The sequence below is a fragment of the Salvelinus fontinalis genome, chromosome 19 (assembly GCF_029448725.1).
Source record: "Salvelinus fontinalis isolate EN_2023a chromosome 19, ASM2944872v1, whole genome shotgun sequence".
NCBI classification, from domain to species: Eukaryota; Metazoa; Chordata; class Actinopteri; order Salmoniformes; family Salmonidae; genus Salvelinus; species Salvelinus fontinalis.
In genome coordinates, this window is record NC_074683.1 from 43,793,194 (window position 1) to 43,804,168 (window position 10,975).

At 41.1% G+C, this 10,975-nt stretch overlaps 1 protein-coding gene across 1 annotated transcript in view; it reads right to left on the reverse strand.

Annotated features, from left to right (window-relative positions):
• The window catches only part of LOC129816789 (cystathionine beta-synthase-like), a 44,885-nt gene extending 34,553 nt beyond the window's left edge, over positions 1–10,332 (reverse strand). The window contains exon 1 of the mRNA XM_055871678.1: positions 10,240–10,332. The gene's annotated coding sequence lies outside the window, so the exon portion shown is untranslated. The remainder of the gene's footprint in view (positions 1–10,239) is intronic.
• Positions 10,333–10,975: the final 643 nt, after the last annotated feature.

Consider the following 10,975-nt stretch of genomic DNA (forward strand, 5'->3'; position numbering starts at 1 on the left):
CACTCAGTTGCTAAGGGAATCGTCACGTAATCGTTTCTTAAAAAGGTATGATGCATTGTTCACATATATACTCGGAAATCTTCGACTTCCGACTTCAGTGCGTTCAAGTCAACTGGGAACTCATGGAAAAAACTATTTCCAACTGGGAAAATCGTTTAAAACGGTCATACAACTCTGAATTCCAAGTTGGAAACACTGGCATCCTGCACAACTCTGACTCTCCGACCTGAAGATCACTGACCATGATTTGACTTAGTTTTTTTTCAGAGTTCGCAGATGTCCCAGATGTGTAGGCGGTCATTGTAAATAAGAATTTGCTCTTAACTGACTTGCCTAGTTAAATAAAGGTTATATTAAAAATAATAATAATTAAAGGCACCATGAGTTGAGAAACCTGCCTAGTATTTTCCTTTTAAGTATGTAATGTTACGATTTCAAAGCTATATGATATTACAGAGAACAAGTTAATTATCTCACATCTCTGGAAAATATTTGTAATGTTTTAGCGTCACGTTATTCATGTTAATGTTGAGATTTCAAGCTAGTGCCCAATTGACTCCCATTCACTCCTTCCAATGGAGTTTCCCATCTAATCAAAAATATCTCTGCCTGGATCAACTAAGGATTTTGGTCAGTACTATCCAGGGTCCTTGGGACGTTCCCTTAAACCCTATCCTTAACACCTACCCTTACTATAACCTTAACCATAACCTTTACCTAACCTTAACCATTTTAAAGTTCTACTTCAATGGGGTAGGGATGTCCCAAAGATCCCGGATAGCACAGACGTTTTCTAAGGCTAACCAGCTTCAGCTTCACATTCCAGCTCAGGCTTCACCCGTACTATAACGGTGGATATTGCTCGTTCTCCTGCTGCTAAAGCGTAAATCATAGTCCACAGACGCTGGGACACGATAGTTCACTGTCCAATTGTGACATACAGTAGGTACGCGGCTCTGAAACCACACACGCGAACGCGCACCTCCACACAATTCCCAACCAACGCGTCTCCAGGTATATGTCCTTTATTCATTTCAATGTGTTGACAGTTGGAGAAATTGCTTGAGCAATTGCATGGCATTTTCCTGTTAAGATGAGAAAAAATTTTATTAAAAAAAACAAATACAATTCCATGTTCAGATAAATAGTTAAGCAGTTAGATTAAACAACTCCATTGTAAAATAAATGTTTTAAAATTAAACATGTATGGAAACAGGTGAATTAACACTCAGTTAGCAGACTCAAGCAAGCTAAAACCCATATGGTAGCAAAAACTAACTAGCAGAAATTGTTAACAAGTTAGAAATTATTTAAAACACACTTTGCTGTAGGCTACTATTTACTAGTTAACAAAAAATCATGTATGTCATATAAAATATATTCACCCCACCCAGTATTGTAATTAAAACTTACCAGAAAGCATGTAGTCCTTGGCTTTTGTGTGCAAGATCTTGAGAATCAGCTGTACATGTGATGGAGGAGTGCACTGTGCATGAAGAGGGTTGCAATTCCATTGAACCAAAATATGCCACAAGACCTAGAATTGCCTTATGTGTATCCCACAAAAAAGGTTCACTGTTATAAGCTAACTTTTTGGATGAATTTAAGCAAAATTCCCCAAATTCCCGGGCTTAACTTCCCATGGAAAAATTTTGGAAAATGTATGACCCTTTGCAATCCTACTTGTAACTGGTCAAAATTAAAGAAAAGTTATGTTGCAAATTCAGCAGCTATTGTGTGAAAAAGGCTTTTAGAAGTGCCACCTATATTTGATTACTTATCATTAATGCAGACTTTGTTGTGCTTTGGTGTGCTTATCAATGTACAACAACAGGCACCTTTTCCCCCCACTCCTATTGATAAAATAATGTACTTAAGTCATACAAAAGTGTTACTGAACATGAAATATCATTCTGCCATTACTAAATGTGTAATGTGATATATTTTCATATTACATTTTTTTTTTTTTTTTACATTTGAATAATACAATATTTAAAGCTGCAATATGTAACTTTCTGGGAGACTGACCAAATGCACATAGAAATGTTAGTTATAGATATGTCAATCTCATTGAAGGCAAGTCTAAGAAGCGGTAGATTTGTTCTATGTAGGCTATTTCTATGCTTCCCTTTCTTACGTTTTGTTTTTGTGTCTTTTACTTTTGGTTTTGTACACCAGCTTCAAAAAGCTGAAAATACACTATTTTGGGTGCGTTGGTAAATTCACTCTGTCTATCTACTGCGATATCAGAGCACTCTCGTCTAAGTGTGCCAGAGCGCAGAATAACTGATTAAGTTACGAGCGCTTAACACCCGTTGAATATGGCCAATGCCAGTAAACGTTGGGGAAAAAACATAATTAAATTGTTGCCAGCAGCACAGTTACAGTCACCAATGCCAGCTCTGCTAAGGTGAGTAAAATGGTCAGAGCGAGGTGTTCTCTCATTTGTGTCTGGAAGTAGCTAGCAAGCTAGCCAACTTTAGCCAGTTAGCTTGAGTGCTTCACTGCTGTTGTGAGCTAGGATCAACCCTACTCCTTGGCCAGAGCGTCCAGTGTGCACTCTGAACGCTCCGAGAACGAACCATCTGGATTTAAGAATGGACAATCTTACAATGCTCTGAATTTACGAACCCCAGAGCATACTCTGAGCGCACTCAGGCACTCCAGAGTGCATTTACGAACTCACCCTCAATGGGTGTTGCGCATTTGTAAATTCCTCAGTTATTCTGCGCTCTGGTACACAGAGGAGTGTGCTCTGAAATTGGAGTAGATAGCCAGAGTGAATTTACAAATGCACCCTTTGGGTTATTGAAAATATACTTCACAGCGGTTTAGATGGTACAATGATTCTTTACAATAGGCCTATACGTTGCTTGTTTTGTCAAATAAATTGATATTAGACAAACTATTAGAATTTTAGCAACCAGGAAATGGCGGAGCGATTCAGCATATTATCTTTAACTTCTCTGGGGTAGGGGGCAGCATTCGGAATTTTGGATGAAAAGCATGCCCATATAAAACTGCCTGCTACTCGGGCCCAGAAGATATGATATGCATTTGTTAGATTTGGATAGAAAACACTCTAAAGTTTCCAAAACTGTTAAAATAGTGTCTGTGAGTATAACAGAACTGATTTGGCAGGCTGAAAACCTGAGAAAAATCCATTCAGGAAGTAGGATTTTTTAGTTTTCTATTCAATACCATTACAGTATCCATTGACTTAGGAGTCAAATTGCAGTTCCTATGCCTTCCACTACATGTCAACAGTCTTTAGAAATTGTTTCAGGCTTATATTCTGAAAAATGAGGGAGTAAGAGCAGTCTGAATGAGTGGACCCTGCCGTGTCACAGAGCTTTTTCATGCGCGCGACCGAGAGAGTGCCTTCATGTTTACCTTTTATATTGACGACGTTATTGTCCGGTTGAAAAATTATCGATTATTTAGGCTAAAAACAACCTGAGGATTGAATATAAACATCGTTTGACATGTTTCTATGAACTTTACGGATACAATTTAGATTTTTTGTCTGCATGTTGTGACTGCGTTTGAGCCTGTGGATTAATGAAGAAAACGCGAGAACAAAACTGAGGTTTTTGGATAGAAAGAGACTTTATCGAACAAAAGGAACATTTATTGAGTAAATGAATGTCTTCTGAGTGCAACTATATAAAGATCATCAAAGGTAAGTGATTCATTTTATCTCTATTTCTGACTTGTGTAACTCTTCTACTTGGCTGGTTACTGTTTGTAATGATTTGTCTGCTGGGCTATGTTCTCAAATAATCGTAAGGTATGCTTTCGCCGTAAAGCATTTTTAAAATCTGACACCGTGGTTGGATTCACAAGAAGTTAATCTTTAAAACTATGTAAAATATGTTTTGTTTTCTGAATTTTTATATTGAGTATTTCTGTATTTGAATTTGGCGCTCTGCAATCTCACTGGATGTTGGCCAGGTATCTATTAACAAAGATTATGAATATATTGACAAGATACATGTTTCTCTGCTGTAACAATAGTAGTCGTTGTCCACAAAGCGGCACTGCGGGCTGTCTCGCTCCCACCTATCCGTTCTTTGGATGCATTACAATAATGAGATGTATTTTTTAATATTTGATGGGGGTGGTTGACATCAACCGCCTGTATTCAATGAAGAGAGATGCAATGCTATTTGCCTAATTGCATGAATATGCATAGCCATCTTGAGACAACTCCGATATAAAAAGTGTTTTTTCTCAAAGTTGCCGGAATGTCACGTGTCCTACTTACAGTTGAAGTCAGAAGTTTACATACACTTAGGTTGGAGTCATTATAACTTGTTTTTCAACCACTCCACAAATTTCTTGTTAACAAACGATAGTTTTGGCAAGTCGGTTAGGACATCTACTTTGTGCATGACACAAGTAATTTTTCCAACAATTGTTTACAGACAGATTATTTCACTGTATCACAATTCCAGTGGGTCAGAAGTTTACATACACTAAGTTGACTGTGCCTTTAAACAGCTTGGAAAATTCCAGAAGATGATGGAATGGCTTTAGAAGCTTCTGATAGGCTAATTGACATCATTTGAGTCAATTGAAGGTGTACCTGTGGATGTATTTCAAGGCCCACCTTCAAACTCAGTGCCTCTTTGCTTGACATCATGGGAAAATCAAAAGAAATCAGCCAAGACCTCAGATTTTTTTTAATAGACCTCCACAGGTCTGGATCCTCCTTGGGAGCAATTTCCAAACGAAGTTACCATGTTCATCTGTACAAACAATAGTACGCAAATATAAACACCGTGGGGCCACGCAGCCGTCATACCGCTCAGGAAGGAGACGCGTTCTGTCTCCTAGAGATGAACGTACATTGGTGCGAAAAGTGCAAATCAATCCCAGAACAACAGCAAAGGACCTTGTGAAGATGCTGGAGGAAACAGGTACAAATGTATCTATTTACACAGTAAAACAAGTCCTATAATCAACATAACCTGAAAGGCCGCTCAGCAAGGAAGAAGCCACTGCTCCAAAACCGCCATAAAAAAGCCAGACTACGGTTTGCTTCTGCACATGGGGACAAAGATTGTACTTTTTGGAGAAATGTCCTCTGGTCTGATGAAACAAAAATAGAACTGTTTGGCCATAATGACCATCATTATGTTTGGAGGAAAAAGGGGGAGGCTTGCAAGCCATAGAACACCATCCCAACTGTGAAGCACGGGGTGGCAGCATGTTGTGGGGGTGCTGTGCTGCAGGAGGGACTCTGTGCACTTCACAAAATAGATGGCATCATGAGGGAGGGAAATGATGTGGATATATTGAAGCAACATCTCAAGACATCAGTCAGGAAGTTAAAGCTTGGTCGCAAATTGGTCTTCCAAAAATGGACAATGACCCCAAGCATACTTCCGAAGTTGTGGCAAAATGGCTTAAGGACAACAAAGTCAAGGTATTGGAGTGGCCATCACAGTGCCCTGACCTCAATCCTTTAGATCATTTGTGTGCAGAACTGAAAAAGTGTGTGCGAGCAAGGAGCCCTACAAACCTGACTCAATTACACCAGCTCTGTCAGGAGGAATGGGCCAAAATTCACCCAACTTATTGTGGGAAGCTTGTGGAAGGCTACCCGAAACGTTTGACCCAAGTTAAACAATTGAAAGGCAATCTACCAAATACTAATTGAGTATATGTAAACTTCTGACCCACTGGCAATGTGATGAAAGAAATAAAAGCTGAAATAAATCATTCTCTCTACTATTATTCTGACATTTCACATCCTTAAAATAAAGTGGTGATCTGGTAACTGACCTAAAACAGGGTTTTTACTCGGATCAAATGTTATTTGTCACATACACATGGTTAGCAGGTGTTAATGCGAGTGTAGCGAAATGCTTGTGCTTCTAGTTCCGACAATGCAGTAATATCCAACGAGTAATCTAACCTAACAATTTCACAACAACTACCTTATAGATACAAGTGTAAAGGAATGAATAAGAATATATACATAAAAAAATATTTGAATGAGCGATGGTATAGAACGCCATAGGCAAGATGCAGTAGATGGTATAGAGTACAGTATATACATATGAGATGAGTAATGTAGGGTATGTAAACATTATATGAAGTGGCATTGTTTAAAGTGGCTAGTGATACATTTATTACATCAATTCTTCCATTATTAAAGTGGCAGGAGTTGAGTCAGTATGTTGGCAGCAGCCACTCAATGTTAGTGATGGCTGTTTAACAGTCTGATGGCCTTGAGATAGAAGCTGTTTTTCAGTCTCTCGGTCACTGCTTTGATGCACCTGTACTGACCTCGCCTTCTGGATGATAGCGGGGTGAACAGGCAGTGTCTCGGGTGGTTGTTGTCCTTGATGATCTTTATGGCCTTCTTGTGACATCAGGTGGTGTAGGTGTCCTGGAGGGCAGGTAGTTTGCCCCCAGTGATGCGTTGTGCAGACCTCTACCCTCTGGAGAGCCTTACGGTTGTGGGCAGAGCAGTTTCCGAACCAGGCGGTGATACAGCCCGACAGGATGCTCTCGATTGTGCATCTGTAGAAGTTTGTGAGTGCTTTTGGTGACAAGACGAATTTCTTCAGCCTCCTGAGGTTGAAGAGGCGCTGCTGCGCCTTCTTCACAACGCTGTCTGTGTGGGTGGACCAATTCAGTTTGTCCGTGATGTGTACGCCGAGGAACTTAAAACTTACTACCCTCTCCACTACTGTCCCGTCGATGTGGATAGGGGGGTGCTCCCTCTGCAGTTTCCTGAAGTCCACAATCATCTCCTTTGTTTTGTTGACGTTGAGGGTGAGGTTATTTTCCTAAAACACCACCCTCCGAGGGCCCTCACCTCCTCCCTGTAGGCCGTCTCTTAGTTGTTGGTAATCAAGCCTACCACTGTAGTGTCGTCCGCAAACTTGATGATTGAGTTGGAGGCGTGCATGGCCACACAGTCGTGGGTGAAAAGGGAGTACAGGAGAGGGCTCAGAACGCACCCTTGTGGGGCCCCAGTGTTGAGGATCAGCGGGGTGGAGATGTTGTTACCTACCCTCACCACCTGGGGGCGGCCCGTCAGGAAGTCCAGTACCCAGTTGCACAGGGCGGGGTCGAGACCCAGGGTCTCGAGCTTGATGACGAGTTTGGAGGGTACTATGGTGTTAAATGCTGAGCTGTAGTCGATGAACAGCATTCTCACATAGGTATTCCTCTTGTCCAGATGGGTTAGGGCAGTGTGGTTGCGATTGCGTCGTCTGTGGACCTATTAGGGCGGTAAGCAAATTGGAGTGGGTCTAGGGTGTCAGGTAGGGTGGAGGTGATATGGTCCTTGACTAGTCTCTCAAAGCACTTCATGATGACGGAAGTGAGTGCTACGGGGCAGTAGTTGTTTAGCTCAGTTACCTTAGCTTTCTTGGGAACAGAAACAATGGTGGCCCTCTTGAAGCATGTGGGAACAGCAGACTGGGATAAGGATTGATTGAATATGTCCGTAAACACACCAGCCAGCTGGTCTGCGCATGCTCTGAGGACACGTCTGGGGATGCCGTCTGGGCCTGCAGCCTTGCGAGGGTTAACACGTTTAAATGTTTTACTCACGTCGGCTGCAGTGAAGGAGAGTCCACAGGTTTTGGTAGCAGGCCATGTCAGTGGAACTTTATTGTCCTCAAAGCGAGCAAAGAAGTTATTAAGTCTATCTGGGAGCAAGACATCCTGGTCCACGACAGGGCTGGTTTTCTTTTTGTAATCCGTGATTGACTGTAGACCCTGCCACATACCTCTTGTGTCTGAGCCGTTGAATTGCAACTCTACTTTGTCTCTATACTGACACTTAGTTTGTTTGATTGCCTTGCGGAGGGAATAGCGTACTCTGTTTTTTTATTTGGTCATGTTTCCGGTCACCTTGTTTCCGGCCAACTCGGGAGGTCCCATGCCACCTGTTTCATGTGGTTGCTAAGGCTTCCAATCTGGATTCCCCATGTGCTGTGTTATCATTAGATGTAGAGAAAGCCTTTGACGGCTTAGAGTGGGAATATTTATGGGTTGTTCTTGAACATTTTGGTTTTGGGGCTAGAGTTATACGTATGATTCGCAGCATGTATGTGAATCCTTCTACTTATATCTACTGGCACTACCCATTCTAATCCATTTACCATACAACGAGGATGTAAGCAAGGTTGTCCCGACTCCCTTGTGCTATTTGCTCGCGCTCTTGAACCGCTGGCACAAAGCATACGTAAAAATTAGCCTTCATCACATATCAAAATCAAACAAACTGAACAAGCAATTTCTCTGTATATATGTATACATACTGCTCTACGTCGCAAACGTTCAGAAATCTCTCCAGCCAATAATGTCTATTTAAACAGCATTCAGCTCATGGTCTGGTTACAAGATCAACTGGTCTAAATCAGCTCTACGTCTTAACTCAGCTATGGGAAGCGTGCAACTACCACCCATGATCCCAGTGAAGAAACAAATCACCTACTGTACTTAGGCATTACCATAACCTCCTCTATTCACACAACTTGCAGGAAGAACTACTTAGAAACCTTTGAAAATATCCAAAAATACATAAAAAGACAGTCCGCTATGTCCACTTCTTTGCATGCTAGAATCTCAAATATTAAAATGATTGTCCTCTCTCCTATCAATTTTATGAGTTCCATGTTTCCACTGCCTCCTCATGTAGACTATTGGTCTAAACTTGACTCTGTCATAAAGAAGTTCATTTGGGGGAGAAAGAGACCACAGATTAAATATGCAACACTACAATGAACAAAAGCATTAGGTGGACTTGCAGTTCCAAATATAACATTTTGTCACCTAGAAACCCCAATCACCAATTAATACATTTTTACTTTTGCCATATAACCTATCTAACACCTCAAAAAGACATCACATGGGTATCAGTCCATTGCCATTATGTGTGTTCTGCACCACAGGGGACCTTGGTACTTTTCAGAATCTGGTTGAATTCTGGGAGAAAGTCAACAATGTCATCTCTGTACTTATAGATAAAATTCTACCATTAGATCCAATAGATGCTGCTGCTTTGTGATGACTCTGATTTGCACTTGTCAGAACGCCAACGGAGAGTGTGGTTGGCAGAAACCACAGCTGTTTGCGGAATCCACCTCATCAGTTACCATTGCGACAATGGCTGCTCACATTTAAGGAAATTGTACTTATGGAGCTCTCCACAGCCAGGATCCACAGGGCCAAGGTGTCCACTCTAGACACATAGAAAAATGCAGTAGCGGACATTTCTGAACTCTTAACCAATGGGCCTTTACATCCATGAATGTGTATAAATAATTTAATACTATTTCTGAGACTATATGATGTATTGTACAGTAGATTTAGTATGTAATCTAAATGTATTTGTTTTTATCTAATGATTTATTTTGCACGCTTTCAGATCGCTGGTGGGGCGTGGGCTGGGGATTTTTTTTTAAAAGGTCTATAAATTTATTGTATGAATCCTATGGATTGAAATAATAAAAACTTGATGTAAAAAAATATACGGCAAGACTTGAAAATGGCTCTCGCAATGATCAACAACTAACTTGACAGAGCTTTAAGAGAAGAATGTGCAAATATTGTACAATCCAGGCATGCAAAGCTCTTAGAGACTTGCCCAGAACGACTCACAGCCGTAATCGCTGCCAAATGCGATTCTAACGTTGACTCAGGGGTGTAAATAATACTGATGTAAATTATATATTTCTTAATTTAATTTTCAACAAATGTGCAAAAATGTCAAAAAATTGGTTTTCACTATTGGGTATCGTGTTTAGATGGCAGAGAAGAAAATATATTTAATCAATTTTGAATTCAGGCTGTCACACAACAAAATGTGTAATATGTCAAAGGGTATGAATACTTGAACGCACTGTATATGATCACACAGGTAATAGATCATTTATTGTATTACTTGTGAGGCACAGCTGAGTTAGCATAATAATTAGCGTTTTAAATGTTTATTTACCGATGGCCTGCAACTGATGGAGGGAGCAGCGTTGAGGCCTCCTCTGACCCAACTCACTGTCCTTATTTCTGCGCCAATTCATGTTGTTACGCCTATGACCAGAGAAAGTAAAATATTCCTCGATATTAAAAAAGACACAAGCCGCTAATAATAACAACTGAAGCTTATCAAAGCACTTTGCTATACTCCTTCATTGCAGCTGCAGTACTGGTTGTAGTGTGAGCGGAAGTTAGCGTTGACAGTGCTGAATAACAACTTAAACATGAACTTACTCATGAAAACTGCAGATCTTTGATGTATTCGTTGAGTCTCTCAAGTCATGGTTTTAAACGTTTTAAACGTTACATTATCAGCTTTGCTGTGCGCACAGTCTATGACGCGAGGAAACTGTGCAGACAAGGTGATCTGAGCTATCTGATTGGCCAGCGGTAGGCCTATAGGTGCACTTGATTTGCTCTCTGGGACTGCCAGGTAGGCAGAGTATTCAGATCTTTTGCTATGAGACTCGAAATTGAGTTTAGCTGCATCCTGTTTCCATTGATCATCCTTGAGAACTTGATTTGAGTCCACCTGTGGTAAATTAAATTGATTGGACATGATTTGAAAAGAGGCACAGATCTGGGAAAGGGTACTAAAACATTTCTGCTGCATTGAAGGTCCCCAAGAACACACTGGCAACCATCATTCTTAAATGTAAGAAGTTTGGAACCACCAAGACTCTACCGAGAGCTGGCCGCTCGGCCAAAATGAGCAATCGGGGAAGAAGGGCCTTGGTCTGGGAGGTGACTAGGAACCTGATGGACACTCTGACAGAGCTCCAGAGTTCCCCTGTGGAGATGGGAGAACCTTCCAGAAGGACAACCATCTCTGCAGCACTCCACCAATCAGGCCTTTGTGGTAGAGTGGCCAGACGGAAGCCACTCCTCAGTAAAAGGCACATGACAGCCCACTTGGAGTTTGCCAAAAGGCACCTAAAGACTCTCAGACCATGAGAAACAAGATTATCTG